Source organism: Triturus cristatus, chromosome 8 (assembly GCF_964204655.1).
Source record: "Triturus cristatus chromosome 8, aTriCri1.1, whole genome shotgun sequence".
In the NCBI taxonomy this organism is placed as follows: Eukaryota; Metazoa; Chordata; class Amphibia; order Caudata; family Salamandridae; genus Triturus; species Triturus cristatus.
In genome coordinates this window covers 750,892,677-750,919,660 of record NC_140591.1, presented here as the reverse complement: position 1 = coordinate 750,919,660, position 26,984 = coordinate 750,892,677, and the positions used below count along the sequence as shown (strand labels likewise).

Sequence of the window (26,984 nt, the reverse complement as noted above, 5' to 3'; positions counted from 1 at the left end):
ACGATTGAAGAATTTCCACATATAATGTCACAGCTCAAAATAAATTGAGTGTCTTTTATCCAAAAGACTGCCTGCATCACATGAGTAATGAGAGCCTGGTACTTTAGTGGTGGTCTTTAAGACATCATTATCTCACTCTGTAACACAGGAGGTGGACAGACTAGGATAATTTTGTAGGAAAGAACATTTTGTGGCGTAAGGCGGCCCTAGGGTCTGATAATTGGGCAGTATGCCTATTCCCCGTTGGCTGCCCTTGGCCTCTGGCATATGATCAGAAATGTTGAGTAGGAAGACGCTTCAGGAGTTGCATGAATAATTGGGTAAGAGATACTTTTCTCATAGTCTTCAAACTTGTGATAATTAATGTGTGGTGACGTCACAGCTGCTGATGACAGATGTAAGAGTGGAGCTGGGTATAGAGTGGAGCTGGGTATATGTTTTTCGCATGTACAGTGCAATGCTTCCTAACATGTAGAAAAAGGTAGCTGAAGGTTGGTACAGTGATAAATAAGAACATGAGATTTTACTGTAAGTTCTGTGGCTTGGAAATCACTTTCCTAGAGTCCATGGAATGAGAGTGTTGCTGGACATACAAAAGGGTGTGGATGCCTCATGGTGTGACTTTTGTAATAAACAAAATATTCTGGTGTTATTTTTTTTAAATGTCCGTAAATCATTGTTAGATGAGTGTACAGTGCCCTGACAGGAGTGTCTATTGTTTGTGGTTAATGTTAGTGGTCATATAGCTCAATGATGTGAGCAACTGTAAGTTAAGGGGGGGATTTAGGTAGGTCTGCATAGCTTTATATTTGCCTGAAGTCAATAACATGAGTGACCTTGATTGAAAACTGGTATCTTAGCATAAAGATTATGCAAATTGCAAATCATGCCATAGAATGCTATAGACAATGCGTGAACACAAAAGCCTCGTCGGAAGTATAACCAAATTCAGGTGTAGTTAATTTTTATTTCGACAGAGCTTATAGTAAAATCCTCTTCATGAGAGGATTGAAATAGAACCTATTGAAGAGAGAAGAAAATATACCATACAAGACAGCACACAATGAAGGCCAAAAAGAACAAACTTTGGCAAAGCCAATCATCGTCTGGTGGGTGCCAGGCTTTTGGCTTCACCAATACTTGTTTTGTTTTGTCATGTTTGTTGCAGAACTTTATAATAGAGGAACCTGCCTGGCCCTCTTCAATCTGAAAAAGATGGCTAAAAGCAAAAATATATTTTTTCTCAAAAAGCACATAGAAGTCCCCGGTAGTTAAAGTAAATACTATGTCTAAGTGCTCCTTGTGAAAGGGAAGAATCCTGTCGCTCACAGTGTAAGCAGCCAATAGCTGTAGTGGGCCGAGCCACTAACCCATTCTCCCATTCTGTATGCTGTTGTGGGTGGAGGAAAAAAGTGAATGACACAACAAAAGAACCAATGGATGAAGAAGGCTGTCTGAAAGCCCCTACAAGTAAATTGCTTTTAAATATAACTCTTATATGAAATCAAAAGGTCCTGGCTGACACCTTACCTAATAATGTACAAGGTGACTATCAGGAAAGTAGGAGATTAATACTGTACAGGAGAGGCCATTTTGTAGGCAAATGTTATTTCACAGAACAGATTTAAGCTTTCATACCATCTTCTTCATAGCTCATTTACCCACATGATACATACCTGAAGTCAGTGGTCTTCTTCTAGTCAGCCTTCCAATTAAACGATGTTGGACCTGGCACTTTTTGCAGGGTTATCCCCAAACATTTTGCCTTTTTTCTCCTATTTTTTCTGACCCGTTTTTGTTGGCTTCAGGAGTCTGGGCACTTAACCACTGCCAACCAATGCTAAAGTGCATATACTCTCTGTCTAAATTGCATTGGTGATTGATTTATCCATTATTGGCAGCTATGATTTACTGGTAAGTCCCTAGTAAAGTGCACTGTGTGTGCCATCAGATGCTACTCGTGGGTCTGCAGCACTGATTGTGTCACCCATGGGAGCAGCCCTGCAACCAAGTCTCAGACCTGCCATTGCAGCGTGTGTGTGTGCAGTTTTGAACTGCCATGTCGACCTGGCAAGTGCACCCACTTGCCAGGACCAAACCTTCCATTTTACTGCATGTAAGGTACCCCTAAGGAAGGCCCAATGTAGCCCCATGGGCAGAGTGCAGTGTATTTAAAAGGTAGACATGTACTGGTGTGTTTTACATGTACTGATAATGAAATATTGCAAATTTCATTTGTTACTATGGCAAGGACTATCTCTCCCATAGGTATTCATTGGAGCTGCCTTGTAACCTCTTACAAGTATAACTTCCAATTAGGACGAGATAGAAAGTTGGAGTTCGGGGTCCCTGAGCTCCCAATTTAAAAATACATCTTTTAGTAAAGTTGGTTTTTAAATTGTGTGTCTGGAAATGCCACTTTAAGAAAGTGGTGATTGTCTTGCTTAACCATTCTGTGCCTCTGCCTGTGGATTCCACTCCTGAGGGAAACTGAAAGTTGGGTTGGTTGTGCACTCACTCTAGACAGTCACACAAAGGCAGCTGAGGTGCACCCTGCATATCCTAATGGGCCATTACCAAGCTGATGGGTCTTCCTGAGCTAGAGTGATGAGAGGAGTTGTCACTGACACCTGAATAGGGTTGTGCCTGTTCTCACACAAAACTGTCTCCACCCCACTAAAGTGTCTCTGGAACCAGGTCAGGGAAAGGCAGAGTCTTGTGCACTACAAAGATTTTCCTTTGAAGTTTGCCTACTTCAAAGGCAGTAACTGGTAGAAGTACTAGAGCTGTGACGCCATAACTTCAGAACACTTTTGGACTAGGAGGACATTCTGCCAAAAGGAAGAGCTGGAGGAGCTGTCAGGAAAGACCACCACTTTGCTGTGTGCTTTGCTGTGTTGGTCTGCTGCTTGCTGCTTCTGTCTTGGTCAGTGAAAACACTGGACTTTGCTTTCTACATCTTGCTTGCCAAGGTTCTCCAAGGGATTGTATGTGCTTGCCTCCTGTTAAAAAGCCTCATGACATCGAAGACTTCATCTGCAGCCCCTGAACTTCTCTGCTGGGAATTCTGACCTGTCAAGTGGTGCCAATTCCAGGTCTCTGACCTTGGAAGTGGCTTTGCTGCAAAAGAACCAAGAAAATCCATGCATCTCAGTGCCTATTTTTCTTGATGCAGCATCACTGTGCTGTTGAAAAACCAATGCATCACTGTGGTGTGGCCGAGGAATCGGCCCAGCACCTGCCGTACGGCTGAAGGATCACTGCAGCCCTAGTCCCAAGCACCGTGCAACCGACAACCATGGCACCCGCTCCAACTCTAACGCAAGCTCTGCTGTGCAGCTGAAGAAATCGATGCATCACCTGCTTCGTGGCTGGGAAATCGACGCTGCACCTGTTCCACCGCATGGACCCAGCATGTCTTGATTTTCAATGCATCGTCCCTGTATGCCAAGGTCTTCATCGACATTGCCCAGCAGTAAGGAGGTGAGGCCACGTGTCTGGAGATCGACGCATCACCTCCCCTCACAGTAATGAATCGATGCATCACCTCCCCTGATGACAAAGAACCAACGCATCACCTCTCCTGGGCTGCAGTATGGAATCGACCTACCCCTGGGATAAGGAATTAACGCATTGCTTGGCTGCGCCTGTTTTCGTCTTTGATTTTGACACATTCCATGTACTTTGTGATAAGAGTGATGCATCCATAGTTTCCCATGGACTGAACTGTTAGAACCTTTTAGAAGTAATATTTCTACTTGTGTGTGTTGGAGTTTTGCCATTTTGGTCTTGTATTCCGGTAAATATTGGTTATTTTTCTAAACTGGTGTGGTGACCTTTTGTAGTGTTTTCACTGTGTTACATGTGTGTAGCCACAAATACTTTACACATTGCCTCTGAGATAAGCCTGACTGCTCGTGCCAAGCTACCATGATACAAGGAGTGTGAGGAGGGGTTATTTTAGCTGTGTAATCCCTTACCCTGACTAGAATAAGGGTGTCTACTTGGACAGGGTGCAAGCCACTGCAAACTAGAGACCCCCATCCTAACAAACGAGGACACTGGCTGATGATTGTTAAGTGATTCAACTTGCAGACATATTTAACAAGTTTTATTTATTTTTCACCAGAAGTGCTCGTTCAAGGGGAGTTAGGAGCGTATGTGCTTTTTAAACAAGTCTTAAAATTCACAGAGCATCAATGGCCGCTGTGTGGTGTGAAAACCATAACAGCATCTCCAGAGTGATTGAAACATGGGGCTTGGGTGCAGACTATGACTGCCAAACCTAGGCAGTCTGTGCACATCCCTGCCAAAAAATAACCGGTTTCTGCAGTTTGCATTCGACTGGCCGAATATTGGGGCTTATTTATAAGCCCTTTGTGCTGTCGGTGCGTCACTTTTTGTGACGGTCCAGTGGAGCAGGAGCCTGCTTCATATTTACCAGGCAAAACTAAGCCACTTTTTTTGTCGTAATGCTCCCTTGTAAATATTGATCCTTTAACGCAGTTTCTGCATTAAAGAGGCATACAATGGGTTTTGCTGGGGGCGTATGACAAATCGTAACTCTGAGGCAGTGCCAAAAATGTATGCCTCCCCATGGGAGGCGTAAGGGAAGCACAATGAGGAGAAATATTCTGCAGCACACATAGAAAGAGGAAAAAGCCTCTTTTGATTGTTTTTGTGCAGGAAGGTTTCTCTTCCTACACAAAAAACAATCATCCCCTCAAAGCAGGCACTCTTGCACCATGGTGCAAAGGTTTCTGCATTGGCGCACGGCAGTCTATTGTGCACCAGAGCAGGGCAAAAGGACAGGAATGCGCCATATCTGATAGATCCGGCACATTCCTGCCTTTTCTTTTGCCATAGGACAGCGCAGCAGGAAGGCCTGCGGCACTGCCCTACGCCAAAAACTCAGAAATGAGGCCCATTGCATATAAAGACAACAGAATGGCTACAAAAACTTTGGAACCCACAAATGTTTTGGGTAGATTTTGAATTGCACCATCAGAGCATACAATTGTTGGTGGGTTCAATAAAAGGCATTATAAGCTGTTTTTTTTTGTTTTGGATTGGATTATCGTGGTGGTAAACCTCTGCATTCACAGAATGATAAGTCCCTACCCGGTCTTACGATATAGATCCGACACGATCTTCGAGTTTCGCCCATCCTTACTAGTATCATGGCCCATGGGCCAGTCCTAGACCCTTGTCACCACTTCTGATAGGAGGCTGCTTTGTGAAACCACTTAGCGTCTTATTGTCACTCCTGAGCTCCCCCTTCCAAATCTCATCTCGAGACTCTGCATCCTGGGATCATACTTCTGCCCAAAAAGGTATGGCATTTTTTTCTGTGTGTCACACTGAATAAAACCCTATGGAACGACAATGCCAAGCAATTCAAAAGCACACTGTCAGTGTCCTTACTGCAGTGGCAGCAATAAACTACCCATGATGCATTAGCATACAAAAAATACTAACAAACAACAAACCAACATAAAACCTATACAACCAATCACAACTACAGGACAAATTCGATGTTGAGTGAAAAATGCTTTATTCTTCAGAAACAGGATACCAAGAGAGGGAAATGTGTAAATATATTCAGGTTAGACCGGCATATAGGGCAGTCTGGAAGTCTGGCACTGCCAAATTGTTCAGCTTGATAGCACTAAAGGGTGGGCTGTTTTTCTTGGTCCCCTCACAGCACACAGGAACCCCCCACCCCCCCAAAAAAGACAAAACTACCTAAGGGAGGTCCTTTCAAGCTGGCCTGTCTAGCAGTGCCAAATTGCCCGAAGGCCGAGCAAACCACCAGTCTAACACTGCATACATTAAAAGGGCATTCACCATTACCCATGTGCAATTTATGTATCTTACTGCATTTGCCTACGCGTTTATGGCAAGTAAGACCATGAGAGGATCTTCTTGACAAATAGCATGAACGTCCCATTTGTGCACCCAGTGCAAGCAAAATTTCAATGTGCACAAATCACAATTTACCAGTAAGATTTTCGCCAGATTTAACTTGCCAAAGTAGTGTGGACAAAAAGCATGTGGGGCCGTATTATGGTAAAATCGCATTTTCATTGTTTGCGCCGGGCGCACCTTTAAAAAGGAGCGCTGTGCACAAACAGTGAAAATGCCCTCTATTAATGTGAATGCGCTGCGCCCAGGGCAGCCGCGAACTCATGCTGCACTGGGGGCAGCGCATTCAGGTGAAAACCGGGGCCGCTGCTTTACAGCCGCTCCATGTTTTCACTGTGCAGGGGGCACCCGCCTGCACTTTTGAAGGGGATTAGAGATCCCCTGGCAGGCGGGTGCAGTCAGTGACTGCACTCACCTGCAAGGGGATGTCTAGGGGGTCCATGATACCCCCTTTACCCCCACCAGAGGGCTTCCATCAGGGGGCGCACTCACTGTGTGCCACCAAGAAGGTAGCGCATGGTGAGTGCGCTTCATGATGGCTTCTTTGCCTCTGCGCCCGCCTCTGTTATATGGCGCAGGCGCAGAAGCAAAGGGATTCCCTAATGAGGGAACGCCCCCTGCAGATAGCGCTGGCGCTTTATGTGGGCCAGCACTATCGATATTACAGAAGGGACATTAAAAGCATCAGCGGCTCCTTTTGTAATACCAAAGTGTCCTGGGGGTGCGCAAAGAACGAGCAAACACTTGTTGCGCCCCCGGGGCACTCACTTCAATACAGCCCATGGTAGGTAAATTGTACATGGGCAAATAGCACACGTGCAATTAGCACGTGCGCATACGCCATGTAACTTGGAACTTGAAATCCTGTTTCACGTGAAATGACAGTTTGCACCTAAAATGGAGTTAGCCCTGTAGTTATAATCATGGCCTTAGAAGAAAAATAGTCACATTAACTCTTGCACCGTTTTGAGAAAGAGAAGGGATGAAGGTGAGTTAAGAAAGCTAAGGTTTGAACAGAAAGAGGAAAAAAAGAAAGAAATGCTCAGAAAGTTGTAAAATAAGAGGATCGAATAGGCGAGGAAATGCCAAGTAAAGTGTGCAGATGATGCAGGTCGGGAACCTTCTTTTTCAAACTGACAGGGACAATAGCACCGAAAGATGTGGCAATGATCCCTGCAAAGCTTTCCATGCAGCCCCTCGAGCTCTGCTCAGTGGTCCACCTACATACCCAGCGAATATGTGTGTGGTCAGCCATCTTAAGGAGCCCGATGACTTTTGTCACATGCGCAGATCCCCTCTTAGTCCTGTCTCTAAAGGCTGAACAGGTGCAGCGTAGCCAACCTAGATCACCTTGATCTTGGCCGGATGTACCAATTGCTCTTTGCCACCATTTGCTTCATACACAATGGACGGTGTAAAGACCGCCACATCTGCTGCCCTGTCCAACGAGCTCCTGTCTAATCCTGGGTTTAAGTGCACATTCCAGCGGATTGTCACATGAGGCAAACACTTCCCCGGTGGCTAATGACTTTGCAAGCCCACAGATCCTGCTTTGTCCTCAACGAAAAGTCATTCTGTGGTGCGGGAAAGGTCAATCTCAACCAATAGATTGGGTAAACGATCAGCTATTAACAATCGAAATAAGGCATTGGCAGATATTAAGAATACGGTGATGTCCATGGTTTTCTATGCTGGGTCATTTCAGTTTCTTCTAGCAAATTTTTGTACAATTTCATACATTTGGTAGCATTCCTTCTACTTGTGTCCCTGTTCATGTGTCTTAGCATCACGTCTGAGCTTGGCCTCTGAGTTTAGCATCACCTTAGCTTGGGTGGGTTGTTGCTACTGGATCAGGACCAAGGCTGATTCACATATGGTTAGTCTCCTGTAATGGCACAGGGGCGTTCAAAGCAGGGGGAAGGGATGCGTCTAGGGTCATTTACCAGTGGTATAGATTAGTTCCTCAATCACTTTGTTTATTGCTTAGGTGTCCCTCCTGTTGTTAATGTTTGGTCTACATTGAAAGCATAGGAGTGTCACTGTCCTTCCGTAAGTATATAATCTTATTCTTTACTTTTTTGTGCATGTATAGTTTGAGTACAGCTTTGAATGTTGAACTCCCATTAGGGGGAGACGATGTGGCATAATGGCCAGAGCTGCCGACTTTGGAACTGGGGAACCAGGTTCGAGTTTTGGCATCGGCTCAACATCCTGTGGTTCTGGGTAAATCACTTAATCTCCTTGTGCCTACCAAAAATGAATATGTCCTTGTGTAACGCAACTGGTGCTCATGTAAGGCGCTCCAAAACCTTTGTGTCGAGATTGCGCTATGAAAAACTGCAAATAAAAAAAATACCATTTGTTAACATTTTTCTTTAGATTGATTGTTCATTTTCAGCCAAAATATTCTCCAATGAGATTTGTGGAGGTCATCCAAAATAATCTAATATTTTTCGCTTTCCAATGGCTATGATGCAGCGCCTTCATATCTTGCCTTGTCTATGAGCTCGATTCTCAAAGGTATTTTGGCTCCTAATAGCCACTTAGGTGAGCAAAAACATTAATTTACGAGTATGAGTCCATTTTATTCATTTGTCTTCATAAATGGTATTCTCCACACAGACCTCAATTACGCAAATATTCGAACCTGAGAACACATCCCAGACCCCAAGGAAGAACGACCCACTGTTAATGGCGAAGGCCCCCCACCCCACCTTTTCTAAGCAGGAAGTATCTTTGTCAGGCTGAGTAAAGGCTAGCCTGACAGACACTCTTGATGATCAGGTCAGGCAGTCAGGCACTGTATTAAATGTGCAGGCGCCTGGCTTCCTGAGGGAAAATTTACCGGGCTAAAGATTTCACAACCCTGGGGGAGGCGGGGGCGTTTGTTCCTCAGTCCAGCAAAGTGCTTGGAAGACTTCCCTCTCATGATGAGGGGGCATGTCAAAGACAGATTCAGACCTGGATGCTTCATTGTTGCGCCCTGAGGTCCACGGGGCCCATTGTCCATCTGTGACGCAAGTCCCTTATACTCTTGGGCTTTCTTCCATTATTTTGTTTTTAAAGTGTGTTATGTGGAGTATATCTATATTTTTTTCGAAAGAGATGCGTGATGGGCTTAAAATGACTCCCTCTGTGGAGGCATATATAGGGGTTGACTGTGTTATTTTGGAACTGTCTTTTTTTTACATGTAAAAGAGAAGTTGTTTTGTATTTAGTTGCTCTCTTTTTCTTCAAATTCTATTTTGAGACTAAAGATTAATTTGTTTGTCAGTTTATTTAATGTCCAGGGGGCAGTTTTTCTTGCTATACTGACCCATAACAAGCTCAGCCAATGAGGGAAGGCAGCAGTTCCAATCCTTCAGGAATCACCAAGGCTTCCCCCCCAGCCAACCGGGAAGTTTATATTTTTTAATGTTGGGTGCATGCGTGCAGGTGTGTATGTATGAATGCATATGTATTTGGCATGCGTGCATGTTGTGAATGAGTGTGTGTGTGTATGTGCTAGTTGTGAGTATGTGTGTGCGCTGATACTGACCCCAGAGTTCCACTCAAATGTTCCAACCCAGGACACCAAACGTCTTCCCCTTCCTATAAAAAAGAGAAACTGCATTCCACAGGTGAAACAAGAATATACCTTAATTACAAAGCAGAGAACATGTGGTAATTGAAACAGAGCTGCAAAATAATATGTGAAATGGAAAAGAATAGAAAAACAGAATACGACTTGAGGGAAATATGTAAAACATATCACTTGCTCCAATAAATATCAGGAAATTCACAAACTAAAATGAACAAATGTCTTATAAAGACCTATACATAGTCCTTTAAAAATCCAGGCTTCCTAGACTTCCTGAGGGTCTTCCTGCACTCACTCTGCTTCAGAATGTTTCTGTAGGGACTACCCTACATTCTATGGAGCAGATTTATAAGCCCCTTGCGACAACTTTACGCCGCCGTTGCATCACTTCTGTGAAACAGCGGCATCGTAAACAATGCGCCACGTTGCAACATATTTACAATGTGACGCATCTAAGGAGATGCGTCACGTTGTAAAGCCCTGCGCTACATTATACCTGCGTCAGGTATAATGTATGCAGGGTGGGCGCTCCCACACAGGAAAGCCTCGTAAAAGTGACGCAGTGAAATCTACAAGATTTTACTGAGTCACTTTTACGACGCCACAGCGTCAAAACCTTGCATCTGCTTGAAGCAGACATAAGGAGTGGCGCAGCATGTTCAGAATAGGCATTCCTAACCATTGCTGGAGTTGCGTCGTACTTGTGATAAGACTCCAGCAATGCGCTGCCATTACGGCCAAAAGATGCATCACACATATGTCTATCTTTGCGCCACGGTGTGCCGCATTGTAAATGCGGCGCATCCATGGTGGTGCAAGGTTTTTTTTATGTGTCGCAAATTGACTGGCGCATCCCTGCTAATATTCAGGGATGTGCCAGTTCTGCCCCTATTGGTTTTTCCTGACACTCCAATAGTTTTCCCAGCGGAATTCATCATTGTATAGACTAGACATCTTTCCAGGCCTACTACTCTCAATGTTTGTGAATTTCAAAAAGTAGGAAATTTGCACCCATTCCATGAGTACTTCTATGGGTGCAGATTCAATATTTTCTGGTAAACTTGACACTATATACACTTACGTTTCTGAGAAAAACTGTCACAGACGTAGCAAATCCGAATCAGGGCCCCTAGACCCAACTGCCACGATAAGAATGCAATAGGGGATGTTACATCCCACCCTCACCCTTGAATCTACTCCCCTGCCCCTCCCACCTGGGCCTGGTAGGTCTCTCTTAGAACTCGCGACTATGGTCACATATTACACAACGGCCTGGAGTCCCTGCACCGGGATCACTTTTAAATGTATTTTCACTACACACACTCTTCATCTCTGCTGCAAGAAGACTCAATGGTAGAGTTGTGTAATCAATGATGTAGACAAGGCTCCTTTTTCCAACTCCTCGCCTTCACAACTCCTTTTATCAAGTGACTGATGGTCCCATGTACTAAGCGGAAGCTGCAAATAGTGGTGGACATGCCAGCAAATTAACTGGGCCAGCCAAGGATCTGGCTTGGCTCAAAGAGTCCATGCATGAGCCAAACCATGAATATGTTTGTCATGTATATTGTGCAACACACATAATATGATAGAGTGTCTTCAAAATTCAAAAAAGTGTATTTCTTCAACATGTGGAAGAATTTTAACTTAGTACATCAAATTATATAATTGCATAGACAAGCATTTATCAAAAGTAATAGTTTTTAAACATTAACTGAGAAACATGAATTGCTCACTCCTCAACAACAATGCCATTAGTGAATTAAGAGGCAACTCAGAAGTCATGTAACCGTAAGTGTGGCATAGATTCCTACTATAGATGGAGAAATATTACAGTTTATTAAATCTAAAAATAAGATGTGTGTGTGCATGGCACATTCTGAACCCAAGTATTTAAAAGTGCTATCATATGTCATAATAAAGAAAAAGGAGGATCTGTGAAATAACATGTTTGCCTAGGATCACACAATTTGGATGAGCAGGGAAGCCGGTATCGATTCCAAGATATCTATCTGGTTTCAGAATTTGAAATTCAGCCACCAGATCTATATCTCTGTCTCTCTCTGTCTCTCTCTGTCTCTCTCTCTCTCTCTCTCTCTCTCTCCTGTTGAATATCCTGTTGAATATCAAAAGCCACTCTTTTGTCTTTTATTCTTGGTGCACAATCAGAAAAACAAACGCAGATATAGCAGACCTGACTCAGGGCTCCCAGACCAAGAATGCATTTATTTAGGTGGTATAACACCTGTCTTACTCAAACTACGCCCTTGTGGATTAGTTGTGAGAGACTATCTGCTGCAACATTCTGATAACCTGGAATATGTCCCATTACAGAGCTAAACTCTTGGAGATCCATCACCCAGAGTCTGATTCTGTAAAACACCACATCCAAAGTCTTGGGAGTTAAGATCTCCCTCAGTGGTTTATGATCTGTGTTTACAATGAAACTTCCCACCACGAAAATAAATCCTGAATTCTTCGAAAGTCCATGATATAGCCAGTGCCTTTTTTTCAAAAACGTAGTCATTCTTCTCAGCTCCTCTGAGTGACCTGGAATCAAATGCAGTGGCCTATTCTCCTTTTTCAGCCTATGAGCAAGAACTGCCCCTATACCTTTGGCACTGGTACTCGTGATGACCACACAGTCTCTACAAGGAACAATAGCCTGTAGATTCGGTGCCATTTTCCAAATCTTCCATAACCTTTACAAACTCAATTTTGCACTCTATAGTCCAGTGAAAAAGACCCTTCTTTCAACAGATATCTCATGTGAAAGGTTTTCTCTGCAAGTCCTTGCACAAAACTGCCATACAATTCCAACATGTTAATAAGAAGCAGTTCTTTCTTACTTTTGGGGGACGTCAGGCTCTTTGCAGCATCCCCCAGATCCTTTTTTGGACGAACCCCACCTGCTAACACTTGGTGTCCCAAGAAACTAATTTCACGTTGCCCAAATTAGCATTTTTTAGCCTTGAAGATAAGGTCTTTTTCCTCACAACGGTGACGGATATCTTGTCAGATGATATAGAAATCCCATAGGATATAATGGGATTTACATTTAGGCGGATGGGATCCACCCACATCTAAATCAGGCCCTTTGTCCTGATAACACATCACCCATTTTATTCCAACACATAAAGAATCTATAGTCCGCTGGAAAACTGGAGAAGCAGAGACTAGACCAAATGCCATACGCAGAACCTTTTATGCTCCGATTGATGTAGTGAATGAGGTCAGTTCCTGTGAATCATCATGCAAGAGTACCAGCTGGTAGGTGGGAGGCAAGTCAAGTGTGGTAAAGATCATGGCAGCCTCTGACATTGATTACAACTCTAAGATGTTGGGGACAGAGAACCTGTCCACCACCACATCTCTTTTCAAAGCCCTTAGGCTAATGAACAAAAGAACATCTCCAATGGCATTTTTGGTAGCCACAACTGGGCAAACTATTTAGTTGCTTCTATTGGGGTGATGACTCACTTGACCAATATGTCTAACTCATCTTTAGGTTGTGCTTGCACTCCTAGGGGCAACCACCTTACTTTTGATACAACAAGAGTTGCACCATCCTTCAGCCTAAATGTGCGCACATAGGATTCACTACAGCTAAACATTCTTCTGTTATCTCATGGTTGGTATTGGGATTCATACAGACCCCCAATTCCTTTTGATGGGGCCAAACCAAAATATTATCACCTTTCCCATTATTCCCTTTGTCATACAATCTTTAAAAGAGATGACCCCAACAAACTATCCCAACATTTTGATCTCTTGACCTCATAACCACGTTGTTTAACATCCATTGGAGAAAGCACCACACCACCATTAAAATATTTCATAGTTGTATTCTCTGTCTTAATGGTTAGCCTTGAGCATAATTCGAAGAGCATCTTGGTGCATTCACCTTTTACTCCTACTGACTCAGATGGATTTCCTTCACGCTTGCTGCAAAGCTGTAGAACAACTTCTTCACACACCTCCTTAATCTCTTGCTCTTGCTGTGCATAATAGAACTGCAATGCCACAGGCAATACAATTCCCTACCACAATGCTGCACTGCACTTTAAGAGATGGACAATCCTTGAAAGTCGCGTGACTGCATCAGTGGGTGTAAGAGCGGGTGGGGTGGCCCTCCCTAACATAGCGTTATACCACCAGTCACCCCATATTTGCATAGCCTTTGAGTCAGCGGCGGCTCCTCCGCTAAGGCGGAGGTGCGTCACCCCACAAGAAAAATAAAATGATAATAGCAACGTTATTATCATTTTATTTTTTACTATTGTCGTCCGCTTTGAAGGTGCGGGCGAGGTGGGGCTGTGCCGGAAGCAGGGCAGGGGGCGGAGTGAAAAGCATACTCTAATGTGTGCATGACTGTTTGGCCGGCTGATTTGCGCCGGCCAAACAGCCATGCGCACTTTGCATGTTCCTCAGCAGGCTGCGTTACTCAGTCTGATGAGGAATATACCCAGGCTCCCATTCTCTGTCTGAGCGCCGAACCACAGCGCTCAGGCCAATCACCATGCTCCATTGCAGAGTTGTGACTGACTTAGGGGAGGGAGCCTGAGTTCCGCTTGTTCCTACTTGTTTCTTGTCCTGGACGTGAAAGAAGAGGATGCAGGAGAGATGGCTGCCAGGGAGGTAAGTGTACTGTTTTTATCTTTATTTTTCCCCCATTTTCTTTTTTTTCAACATCCCCTCCCCCCGTCACCCGCCCGCCTCACCACTACACCCCGGTAGCATCCGCTACTGCTTTGGGTGGAGTGCAAAATAGAGAAGCAATGGATACAAACAGTGGAGGCTCTAGAGGGGCAGGCTGTGTGAGACAAGAATGTCTCTCTAAGAAATCTAGATCTTTAGTGGGATATGTCTGTATGGGATTATGACCAACTCTAGAAACTAACCAAGGGCGTAGGGCCCGATTCACAGAACTAACTTAAGACAAAATCCTAAACTTACTACCATTTTGGTATTCACAGAAGGCACTTACTCATTTTGGTATTCACAGAAGGCACTTACTCATTTCGGTATTCACAGAAGTTAGGAGTCCTAACTTTAGGACTCCTAAATGCCTTCTGTGAATACCGAAAGTCTTAAAATTAGGATTTTTCTCAGTTTAGTAGTAGTATAGTTAGGACTCCTAACTTTAGGACTCCTAAATGCCTTCTGTGAATACCGAAAGTCTTAAAATTAGTATTTTTGTCAATTTAGTAGTAGTAAAGTTAGGACTCCTAAGTTTAGGACTCCTAAATGCCTTATGTGAATACCGAAAGCCTTAAAATTAGGATTTTTCTCAGTTTAGTAGTAGTATAGTTAGGACTCCTAACTTTAGGACTCCTAAATGTCTTCTGTGAATACCGAAAGTCTTAAAATTAGTATTTTTCTCAATTTAGTAGTGGTAAAGTTAGGACTCCTAAGTTTAGGACTCCTAAATGCCTTCTGTGAATACCGAAAGCCTTAAAATTAGGATTTTTCTCAGTTTAGTAGTAGTATAGTTAGGACTCCTAACTTTAGGACTCCTAAATGTCTTCTGTGAATACCGAAAGTCTTAAAATTAGTATTTTTCTCAATTTAGTAGTGGTAAAGTTAGGACTCCTAAGTTTAGGACTCCTAAATGCCAATACCGAAAGCCTTAAAATTAGGATTTTTCTCAGTTTAGTAGTAGTATAGTTAGGACTCCTAACTTTAGGACTCCTAAATGCCTTCTGTGAATACTGAAAGCCTAAAAATTAGGATTTGTCTCAGTTTAATAGTAATAAAGTTAGGACTCCTAACTTTAGGACTCCTAAACTGAGAAAAATCCTAATTTTAAGACTTTTGGTATTCACAGAAGGCATTTAGGAGTCCTAAAGTTAGGACTCCTAACTTCTGTGAATACCGAAGTGAGTAAGTGTCTTCTGTGAATACCAAAATGAGTAAGTGCCTTCTGTGAATACCAAAATGGTAGTAAGTTTAGGATTTTGTCTTAAGTTAGTTCTGTGAATCCGGCCCTCAGTGTTTAACAACCATTCAACCTTTCCGTCTTCTTACACCACTTATTTTAAAATCCAGACTTTCCCCCTGGGCTCAATAGTGAACAGTTTCAGAAGTGGAGGTAATAGGATTGCAGAACGTTGAGGGATCTCTTTCATAAGGGTGGGATTAAGCTTTTTGAAACTTGTAAAAGGAATTCTTAGTGGATGAATCACACAGGCTTCACTACTTTCAGTGACAGCACTGGGCAGTCTCTCAAGATAACAAGTGGACAGGCACTAGAGATCTAACTCCTTACAAGAAACTTTTCATTACATATTCAAACGCAACGGGTTTCGTCTCCAGTGTGTATTTGATTTGCCTTCTGATACAAGCACTAAGAGGGTATGGGCACATGTGAAGAAGGGAACCAAATCCTAAGGAAAGGCATTCGTATGTTCAGTTGCAGAAACTACTAAACCTGGTCCTTGTTTTCAGAACAGAAAAACAAAGTGAAAACGTATGTTTTTCTGGTGTATAACCCGATACAAAATGAGTCATGTGTGCGAGAACACCAGGGAGGATGTTGGCAAGGCTGTAGCGTAAACGGGGATGAGCTGTCCATCTGTTGGACATGAAACTATTGATGGCAGTGGAAAGACTAAACCGGAACCCGCCTGATGAGGGATATAAATTTGAGAAAGTATGGAAATCGCTCCTGAATTACATCAATGTAGGCTCCCAAATCCTACCATGTCCAAGATAACTACAGTCTTTACGGTTTATGGTTAATTATTACGTACATGCCAACATTTTAAAAGAGGAAAGTGGGCGAATTTTAAAAATAATCGGGAGAAGTCTTTCTCTCATTGACTTCTATTGAGGCTTGAATCGGGTCTATTGTCATCTACTGGGACTGAATGAAAATATAGGGGTTTTTTCTTTACGCCTCAGGAGCATGGAGAAAGCGCTATGGCAGGCAGAGAGAGAGCGTGACAAAAATGTTGTACACTGGCCTGCAGGTTCCTGCCGGTGCATACTCCGAGTCACACAAGACCCTGTCTGCAGAACTGCGGAGGACTTGGGGTTTTGCATACGGGAATCGGGAGGTGGGAGACTAGCCTTGAAATCGGTAGTCCACCGTCTGAATCAGGAGAGTTGGCATGTATGTTATTCTACTGAGGCATGAGAAATTGGGCGGTATCGATAAGTGACTTAATCTTTGATCTTTCCCCTAAGTAGGGAATAGGTCAGCAGCACGGATGGGTCTTGTAGGGCGGGAAGGGATGAAGGGTTACCCATAGTGAGTGAGGGCGGTGAGTGGGGCAGTGGCAGGGCCCTTACGCTGATTGGTGCTGCAACCGGCTGGCGCAGAAATTCCCCCCAGGATAATCAGGACTGGCTAGGTTAGGGTGTAGCATTCAGGGCAGCTTGCACCGCAGCGCGGGGACACACTGCCGAGTGTAACCATGCGCTTTATAAATGTGCCTATTATTATTATTATTATTATTATAGTGTTTGAGGGAACATTTTCAGATAAACTCCTGCTACAAAAACAATGTGGAATGGAAATTTTCACTAACTGGTGAAGTTTCGCGAAAGTAACAATCCTCGTAAAACTTCATGAACATCAAAAACCCTAATACGTTTGTTTCCTTCACAGAACTTTAGCATCAAAATTACAATTTGACACATCCTTGGAACATGTATCCTATGTGCATTAATTGCAGAAAATATCAGTTGTCGAAGTATGTGTGATACTTGACTCAGACTTGAGTAGTTACCTCAATGCAAATCAACCACACAGGGCAGGAAGTTAGAGTTAGTTTAGTTGCAGACTCTACCATTTAACCTGGGGCCCTATTTCATTAATATGGACCACAGTCTCAGTCTGTGGTTGGACATCAGAATATAATTTGCCGATAGATAGCCTGACAGAGATGTTGTGTCCTATATATAGTTTACAAAAATATCTTCGCATTGATCATAGATTTTCTATGGGGCGATATTTTTGTAAACATTATTTTGGACATGCTCTTTCAGTCGGGTCAGATTTTGGTTATGATATTCAGGTATCATATCACACTGCAGTTGGTTTCAAGAAGGTCTGTGCTCCATATTACAAAACATGTGCTGTCCCTGGTACAGGTGGGAACTCGTGCCTGCTTTGGGGACACTGTAGCATTGAATAATGAACCGGTGCTTTGAAGCTTCTGTTAATGAAGAGAGACTGGCCAGTTTCGAGAGGGTATCGCTGCAGTCTGGTGCAGTATCAGACTGCCCTCCCCCTGGGTGGTTCCTAGGACCTCATTGCCTCCTCTTCCTTACATGTCTTTAGTCAAAGGATTCCCTGTGTTCCTTCAAGAAGAGCCAGGTAGGACCCCGGAGTGGTAGGGAGAGGAGATAACCAGCTTTCAACGCAGACCTCTCAATTTCACATACAAACCGATAGCTGCATACACAAGAATTACAATCCCCTTACAGTTCAAGCCTCCTCATCCACCCAAGCCGTAATGCAGCCTGGGTGGAGAACGTGCTAAGTGCACATGCAAGTTTGGCCGGCCTGAGACTGGCAGCCAAACATTCATGTGCACTTAGGTAGTGAAAACCACTCCTCCCCTACTCTGTCAGAAGAGCAGCTCCGCCCCTCCCCGCCCACCCCACAAAGCTGCCACAACAGGAAAAATTAAATGATAATACCATTGAGTTATTATAATTTTATTTCTTCTTAGACTGATGAAAAGCAGTGGAGCGACGCTCCTCTGCCTTAGCGAAGGAGCCGCCACTGCTAATTTGTTAAAAACATATGTGTGGGGCTAGATATTTTTTCAGCCATGGTGCTACTGAATGCTGTTGTAGCTGAGCGTCAGGGAGCCTTAGTCTTGATTCGACCTCATATCTCTTTCTTCCACCACCTTCCACTCCTGTCTCTTTATTTCACTCTAGCAAGTTCATTTTTGTTCACATTTTCTCCCTCTACCACTGATTTCCTGCCATCCACTTCCTGCTTCTTTCTTCCTTTTCTGCTCTTTGTTCTGGGTCAAAGTATAATAATGAAAAATATGTCCAGGATTAAAAAATTGAGCACTGATGCTTACCGTTTTCAGGAACCGGCACAAATTAAGCACTTCTCTCTCAGGGATAACCTGAAACAGATGAGTAAAGTCACAGGGCACGCTGCTGCAGAGAGCGGAGACAGTCTTAAACGATGCTCTCTTATGACGTTGGAGATCATGGTATGTTATTTGTTTTAAGTTTTATTGCTGCTCTACCCTCTATCTGATGGTGTACTGTCATGTTGCATTAGATGTCTAATGTACCACTTGGCACTGAGACAACTCATTTCTGTACTGCCATAATGGTTCACTTGAAGCCATTTGCTGAAGGGCACAATGTAGGACTTATAATGCCTCTTAAGGGCCGCCTCCAGTGCACTGCTGCAGTACAGCGCTTGCCTTACACATTTTTTGCAATTCACAGAAAATTATTGGAGTGCTGCAGAGGATCTCTGAAAGTTTCAGGTTTCCAGCAGTGCTCATGTAAGGATTTAGGTTTGTGTAAGTGCACCTGCATGCACATGTACATAATTAGCAAAAGTGCATTTTCGCACGTGAACTTTCATTTTCCTTCACAGGGAAATTATTCCTTACCCCGGAGATACTCCTTCACCTACACATTCAACCAGTTTTAGGAATACTCCGGCTCCATTCGCACACCGGATACCGATTTACTCCCGCCCTTGACATGAGTAAATCCCCAATCCAATCCAGGGTGGGAATGTACTTTACAAGTATTTGTAGGGGTACACTTTTTTTTTTTGCAATGCCTTCCTATCTTACAATGTCCCTCCTTGATTCTGAGAAAGAATTTGTTCCTGCGTAGTATTAGACCATGTCTAATTTCAAGTTTCGTGAATTAGAAATGTGAATTTGCATTTGCAAATCATGTCATATGGGCACTTAAGTTAAATACCAGTGTAACAAGTTAAAAATTGAAAGTGGCACATTATGACCACATAAAACACACCTCTGAACATATAAAAATACGTTCATGATTCTCGTGTGCTGTATGCCCCTGGAAATTACTGCTTTTCAGGTGTAAATATTACTGGAGACTGGAGAAATACCTAGATACAGTTAAACATGAATGTCCAATCGTTGCACCACCGCATGAACAGTAAAACAAATTACAAGGTCTGTGTCCAGAATTGTATTCTTCAAATCTTCTTTTTTATTTAATAATATAATGAATTTGATTTGAACGTAACATGCAACATGTAGAGTCGACCAGCCAACGCGTTTCGTCCAATACAATGGACTTCTTCAGGGCCAATATGAAGTCATCATACATATGGAGCCATTATATCTGTGGCAAATATAACTGGTCATCGTGTTGTCATGTGACTGGAAACGGAACAGTTTGATCACTTTGCATATGATATAAAACAATTGTAAGCAGCTATATCCTAATATCAGATGCCGGTAATGTGCGGTGCATCAAGAGTCAGTAAACACACAAATAAGGATGGCCCAAAACAGATAAAGCCATCAGCTCAGCACCATAATACGCACTGAAGCAGAGTGCAAAAGGGATTCTCCTTTCCGGTATGTAATCGATACACTTTTCAAGATTATGTCTAGTCTGTTTCTGTTGCCCTAAAATTTGCCAGATAAGGGAAATGCAGAACACAAAATTAATGACTTTTGCCCAGAATCACACAGTGCTGAGTCTCTAACGCTGGTCTTTGGCTTTGACAACCAACAAGCAAATGATTGGGTCACATATCTTCGTGAGTTTGCCTTAGAAGGAGACATTCTTTGCCTCAGAAAATTGCATCCACAACAAAAGCAAAAAAAATAGAAAAAATGAACAAATGTCACAAAAGGGATTTTTCATCCTGTATCCCCACGGATTGCCTCACACAGCTGCTCTGCAGCCAATCAGAACCTACAAGCGCACGCTATGACTCCCTTATTGACACTTACAAGACAGCGCCTCCCATGTATTACTGCTTCATTAAACGAAATGAAGTTAACAAAATTCACAATTTTACAAAGACAGCATTGTGTCTGTCTCTTATTTCCTACCACGAAACGAGAAAGTGAAATATATGCACACAAAATGAAGCTGAAAGAATGTGAACGGATAGGATGTGTGCATTGTTTGTATGAAATGGTTATGTTCCCCAAACAATACTTTTTTGTGCATTTCCTTCCTTTCTCACAAATCCGTTCTTGTCCACACACATGAGCGTTCATGCCGACGCACCCCCAGCCAACAAGAGACACTCCTTCACAAAGAACACACAGATTCCTTCAGCCTTGGCTTCTCCACAATTTCGAAAAAAAACTCCAAAATGTAGAAACAAAAGCTCAATTGTCCCTTTAAACTATGATTCTGTACATACTCAAATTGCCGCATTGCCAGCATCCTTTGGAGAACGTTTGTGGAAGTCTTCAGGGAGACACTATTCAATTTGTAAAAACACATAAGTGCTAGGACCGATTTTTAGGTCTTGCTTGACAGTTCTGGGCTCACCTGACCTTATGTGATCAACAGAATAAGAGCATCAACCAGTACTAGTGAAAGACGGGCTTTGTCTAAACCCACATGTGGTTACTTTGAGTATAACAATGGATTGGACAGAAATTGTGCACTTCTGGCTGGATACTTCTTATATTGCAGTCTTACCAACTAATCAATCAACCAGCATTTGTAAAGCGCAACATTGTCACCCCTATGGGTATCTGGGGGCTGTGTCTGCATCGAAGAGCCAGGTCTTGAGTCTCTTTCTGAAGTCTGCCAGCAAGGGGGCTGTACGGAGCTGGAGGGGAAGGTCGTTCCAGGTCTTGTCAGTGATGTAGGAGAAGGAGCAGCCACAGCTGCAAAGGATAAGGGAGTGTCTGCGAGAGCTAGTGAAGAGGAGTGCAGGTGTCTAGCGGGATGGTGGAAGTTCAGTCGATGGTTGATGTAGGCAGGTCTTAGGTCATGGAGGGCTTTGTAGGCGTGTGTGAGGACCTTGAATTTACATCTTTTCTGAATGGGGAGCCAGTGGAGGTCTCTCAGGTGAGCGACGATGTGTGTTTGTTTGCGGAGGTCGAGAATAAGTCTGGCTGCAGCGTTCTGTATGGTCTGGAGTCTTCTGAGGAGCTGGGTAGGAATGCTAGTGTAGAGGGCATTGCCGTAGTCGAGGCGGCTGGTGACAGGGGCCTGGGTGACGGTCTTTCTGATGTTTATTGGAATCCATCTGAAAACTCTGCGTAGCATGGAAGTGCGTGGAAACAGGAGGAGGCGACTACTTTAACTTGTAGTTTCATGGTCAGTTGACTGTCGAGGATGATGCTGAGATTGCATGTGTGGTTGTTGTTGGTTTGGGTCTGAGTTCTGCAGGCCACCAGCTGTGGTATAATGCGGAAGTGTTCTTCTCGAAGATCAGCACTTCGGTTTTGCTAGAGTTGAGTTGGAGGCAGTTATCTCTCATCCATTCAGCTATGTTGGTCATGGCGTTGCAGAAGTTGGTTTTGGCAGTGGAGGGGTCCTTGGTGAGCAAGAGGATCAGTTGAGTGTCGTCTGTGTAGGAGACTATGCTGAGTCCCTGGGTTCGGACCTTGTCTCGATGGGAGTCGTGTAGATGTTGAATAGCGTAGGGCAGAGGGATGATCCTTGAGGTGCAGAGCTGAAGGGAGGCAATTGGAGGCTCTGTGTGTTGTCCTATGAGGAGGAGGCGATCCACTTGAGGGCATCTTGCTGTATACCTGTATTATGGAGTCTGTTGATGAGGGTGCTGTGGGAGTTGGTGTTGAATATTGCAGAGAGGTCGAGGAAGATCAGGGCCACTGTTATTCCGTGGTCGAGGAGTGATCTGATGTCGTTTGTGGCGGCAATCAGTGCAGTCAGTCTCAGTGCTATGTTATTTGCCCGTGAAGGTTTTCCTCTCACCTAATATGGCTGTCACATTTAAATGTAATGATGCAACCACAACCCTCCATTATGCTTTGCAGATGTTTCCCTAGTGAATCAGTTCACAAGAGAATCCCAGCAATAGTGCCCTGAAGTAACAATAGCACACATCATATACATCATCTAGTACATACACCCTGTACACCATCAACTAATCTTAGTGGCTAGCAGGACACTGGCCATTTCAGCACCTGGTTCAGCCTTTAATCTCTGCTGCTACCTAGGCACCCGGAATATATGCCTGTGCCACCCTCTACAGGCCTTTGCCGTTCCTGTTGGATCTGGACAGCATCCAGCTCTAGCTGGGCAGCCCCTGCCATGAAGTCTAAGAACATGCCAAGAGCCAATGGGAGAAGTAGAACATCACATTTGAGGAGCGCTGACCATCACTGACCATCACTGTCCTGCCATGCACAGTCTCCATCTTCCCCATACCACCAGCTCCCTCTTACCAGAATGGTATTTGCACACACTCTAAAGGTATTTGCAAGGTGTTTATCAGCTGCTGAGGTTTGTGCAGGTGGACCCTATTCATAATGTTCTCATTGTTCCCCTAGATTTTGTGCCATCCCTTACTCCTCCTTCAAGTGCTCTCCTAAACACTCGGTATGCGCCCTTCATACTACCTCCTTGGTCACATACATCTGCCGCCACCCCCCGGCTTCACTGGGTGCTTCTCCTCTTTTACATGCCTAGAGGGCCCCCACAAAGCTGACCCACTGGTCTCCTACCTTCCTCGAATTCTCCCTGCTCCTTTATCAGACACTCTTCTTCTGGGCTCTGATGACCCCATTCATGCTGCCCCTGTTGTCTCCATACCTCTCCTGACGCCCTCCTGCTCCTCCGTCTTGTCCCTCTTCTTCTGGGCACATGGTGGGACCCTTTCATGCTTGCCCCTTTGTCTCGTATGACTCCTGCAGCCCCCTGCCCCTCAAGCGGGTGCTATTTTCTTTCTGGTCACCGAGTGACCCAACTTCATGCTGCCCCTACTGTTCCCATGCTCTTCCGCTGGGCCTCTGTTCTTCTTTTGTGTGTCTAGCTGTTCCCCAATCTTGTTGCCCTGTTATTCCACTTATCTCTCAGGCCACGGCCTTCTCCAACATCCCAGTAGATTCCCATCACGGTGGTCCAGTCAGTGTCTGTGTGAGTGTTTGTGTGTTAGTGTATTGTGAGGTCCAGTGTAGGGTGAGTTTGTGTGAGAGCAGGGTTAGTAGTTTGTGTGCATGCAGTGTGACTGTTCCGTCTGTGTGACTGAAGGCGCAGGGCTCTGTTTGTAAGAGTACAGACTGATATGCCAGCATGAGTGCAAGGTAACCAGTATGCCAGTCTGAGTGCAGATGGTGGTGTGTGTATGAATATAGAGTGGGTTGTGCCTGTGTGAGTGTGAGGTGAATGGTGAGTAGTGTGCTTGCGTGAAGGTAAGGTCTGGCTATGTGGATGCCGAGTGATAGGTGTGCAGGGCAGAGTGGATGGTTAGCCTGTAACTTAAGAGTGAGTGATTTGCCTGTGAGAGTGCATGGTGTAGCGCAGGGTTCTCCAAAGTCGGTCCTGGAGGGCCGGATCCATCTCATATTTTAAGAATATCCCCATTTAGATAAATTTAGTTATCTTGAAAATCTGGCATCGATCTGGCCCTCCAGGACTGACTTTAGGGAACCCTGGAGATTAAAGCTAGAATTCTTGGCATTGCAATGTTTGTTTGGTCTGGCCTTGAGACATCTTTATCTGTCTTGTAAGCATCATGTTTTCCTTTAAAGTCATAATAAAAATACACACATTCATATACATAGAAGGATTTGCAGTCAACCCTTTGCGCCCACCTATTGGTCTGCTCAATTGTTAGTCACCTTTTCCTTCTACCCACCACAGCACACACCGTGGGGCAATGGGCCAGGTCACTTCATTGCGATTGAAGGCACATCTGCTTAAAAAGTAGTCCACTTCAGTGTAAATGCTACTGAGACAGTCTATGCTTTCATTTCTGTTTTTAATTCCTAGATTTTTTTAAATTTATTTTTGCGATGGATCGGTCATTTTTTAAAACTTTTTTTGCAATCATATGCACTCCACCCTTAAATGGTATTTTTGCTTTTAACTATTTATAAACTTTTAATGTTCATTGCATATGTTTGCAAAAAAAAAAAAATAGAAAACAAAAAGAAATTGCATTCCTGCTAAAGCCAGACTAATTGGCTTTTCTTATACGCTTTTTCCTATGATGGCTACCACCTACTGTCATTGATGACACGACCCTCCCCCACCACCGGCACTGCGCCTCTGTGCTAGGCAGCTCACTAAGGGGCAAGCCCTTTTCCCGTCCGCAAACGGGCCGATTCTCAGAATCGGCCTGTTTGCGAACGGGAAAAGGCCTTTTGGGATGTATCATCCCAAAAGGGCATCGCAAATTAGAGAATCGCAAATTTGCGATTCTCTATTTTGCGATTGCATTTAAGGAATTGCAAATTGCGATTCCTTAAATGCAATGTAACAAGCACCCAAGTTGTGCGATTTCTCCTTAAGAAATCGCAAATTACCACCAACTTCAAGTTGGTGCAAATTGGCGATTTCTTTGAAAGATGCACTTTTTGGTATCTTTCAAAGTGCCATGTGGCGCACATACATGCCCTTAGGGCATGTATGTGCGCCACATTCGCACACATGCTCATTTCAGGGGTGCATCAGGGTGTCCTTATGACACCCTTGCACCCTTGAAATTATTCTCAATTTGCGATTCTCTAATTGCGAATCGCTAATTGAGAATGTCTTCTCATTCATTCCTATGGGCCTCCTGGCCCATAGGAATGAATGGGAAGGTACTACTTAATTGCGATTAGCAATTTGCTAATCGCAATTAAGGAATGCTAAGAAATCGCAAAACATTTGCGAATTTTTTTTTACATCCCGTTTTGCAATTCTCAAATAGCGATTCCCTAAAAATCGCTATTTCAGAATTGCAAAAACGGAACTTGATACATATGCCCCTAAATCCCCACATGCAAGTGGTCTGGTCAGGGCAAGGGGATGGTGAAGGGCTGCTTTGTGCTTTAGATTCTAACTTAATGTTTCTCTTCTGTCTTCTACTGCTGGTTCCAACATCTACACGTTATGGTACAAAAACATACGAAAAAATCCCCAAAAATATATGGTTCATGAGTAAATTGAGCAAAATAAGATACCCTTGATGTAAACACGTCTGGACATTTTCTAACAAATCAATTATAAAGTAGTGCCTTTTAATCAACTTTCAGCAAGATTTCCATTCAAAGCACAGCATTTTAGAAAAAAACTGTTGTAAAAGAAGGGGAGTTTCCTCTTGCTCTTTGTTACTAACACGTAAGTAATCTATAATGTTTATATAACACGACTCAGAGGCCAAAAAATTGAAATGGGCGAACTAGTGACATTTCAGGTTAAATTGATTAATACAATGGCAAATTACAGAAGAGATAAACGAGAAATGGATTGGTGCTGTAAATGCACTTGTCCTCTCCCATCCTCGGATACATACACTAAAGATCACCATCAACCACAACAGGGACGCTCTGGCGTTCCCTTTAAATGCCAAGCATCAGAAGTGACACTAACGCACATTAGAGCCATCCCCGCAAAGTTGTACTTTTATCACACATACCCTCCATGTTTTTATAAGTGGCTGCATAGTCTGTCCGGGACAGCTTTCGAATTCACTGGAATCATTAAATCTGAAAAGCAGCAGTGTATTTTTAAGCTAAGAAGCTGCCGGGACTGTTTTTAATGCAAAGTTCCATAGGCCAAGCCCAAGTCGAAAGTGTCACTGAAAAACCCACTAACCACAGGTTTTGCCCCAAAAAATAAAAGTTAGAACATGCAAACGTTTCTGTAAGTTTGTAAAAGCTTAATCATCAGCGTAGAAAGGATGCCATGGGCCCCGCCCCTTTGACTGTTGTTGGGGTAGTAAAATACAGCATTGTCAAGGTTTATTGTCATGTGGAAAAATTACATAAAGTTGTGTAATGCAAAATTTCAAGTAATGAAATTTAGTTTAACATGAAATTTGAACATTATGTGAAATTTTCTACGCAATAAAAATTTCTCCCAGCAATAGATGAAGCATTAATGACTCAAAGCTGGAGACAGCCCAACTTCACCTGAAGGATCAACCCCACAACACTTGTATAGTGCAGACTGCCCACATTTGGCTCAATTGTTTTCTCACTATCATAGAGGGACTATTTATGTGCATCCCCTATTACTTCTTACTCCCCTATGTGCATGAGTGTTACCTTCACTAGTGCAGTATACATTGATGCAATTCTTGCTAACTCTACTCGATGATGTGAGTGTGTATCACTGAATAGAAATTGTGTATCGCAGCTATGGTTTCCGCAGACACCAAAATTGCACTAACGGATAGGAAATTCCTTTTAATCGATAATAGTGCATGTTCAGATAATTATTTGCCGAGTGAGGGCCATGATCCGTACTCCAGATTTAAGCTCTGTATACTTGCACTGAAAGATTCAGGTCCACAAAATGGTAGGGTCTGAAGGGTGTTTTGGACCTATGGTAAGCTAGTTTTGGAAATTACTTC

The 26,984-nt window shown here is 43.6% G+C and overlaps 1 protein-coding gene across 1 annotated transcript in view; it reads right to left on the bottom strand.

Moving 5' to 3' along the window:
- Positions 1-26,984, bottom strand: part of COL4A2 (collagen type IV alpha 2 chain) — a 633,759-nt gene that overhangs the window by 454,800 nt on the left and 151,975 nt on the right. The window lies entirely within an intron of this gene.